The following is a 1,027-nucleotide window of genomic DNA, read 5'->3' on the forward strand; positions in this document are numbered from 1 at the left end:
ATTTACGAATTATGTCGACATACTAAATTGCAGCTATGTGTGAATACTCATGGTATTAACCTGTGTTCTGTCACTGGAGACCAGGTCACAAGTGACATCTGGAAGCTCAGGGACAGACATACCTCCTGCTCTCAGAGCTGCCTGCCAGTCATCCACACTCACCCGGGCAGACTCTCCTGGCCAGGGAATGAGGCTGGGGTCTCTTGACAAACCTTTGCTCTGTGCTTGGACTAAATCCAAAGGCAACTCTGATGGCTCCTCATCTGCCAGGAAGTAGATTGCACTGTCATAGATGTCCCTGGACACTTAGGACTGTGAACTTCTAACAGTGAGAAGCAGAGAGGGCTAGGCTGAGGTCTCACATTGGCACTAGGGAGTAAGGTGACTGGGCTTTTTTTTTTTGTAGAGACAGAATCTCACTTTATCGCCCTCCGTAGAGTGCCGTGGCCTCATGCAGCTCACAGCAACCTCCAACTCCTGGGCTTAGGTGATTCTCTTACTTCTCGAGTAGCTGGTACTACAGCCACTTGTCACAATGCCCAGCTATTTTTTGGTTGCAGTTTGGCCTGGGCTGGGTTTGAACTCACCACCCTCGGGACATGGGGCCAGCGCCCTACCCACTGAGCCACAGGTGCCACCCAAGGTGACCGGGTTTTAAGGATATGTGGATGGGGGCTAAAATCCAGTTTAATAGTAACATAAGTTTTAATTTAAAAAAAAAATAATAAATCTGTCAGTAAGCCATGCTGTTGAGCCCTTCTGAAAGGACTTAGGTGGGAAGAAGGGGCAAAGTTGACCCCTTCTGCCACCATTTGGGAGGGCCTAATACATCCTGGAGAGTGTCCCTGGCACAGGATGTACATTATTTTTCCTGGGTAGAAAAGTGAAGGCTATAGGGAAGAAAGCCTTATAAGGTTAATAAGATGATGTGTTGGCTCGGTACCCATAGCTCGGTGATTAGGGCGCCGGGCACATGCACTGGGGGTGGTGGGTTCCAACCTGGCCCCAACCCGCTAAACAACAACAA

The sequence above is a fragment of the Otolemur garnettii genome, unplaced genomic scaffold (genome assembly GCF_000181295.1).
Source record: "Otolemur garnettii isolate 467f Iridium unplaced genomic scaffold, OtoGar3 scaffold00013, whole genome shotgun sequence".
Taxonomy (NCBI): domain Eukaryota; kingdom Metazoa; phylum Chordata; class Mammalia; order Primates; family Galagidae; genus Otolemur; species Otolemur garnettii.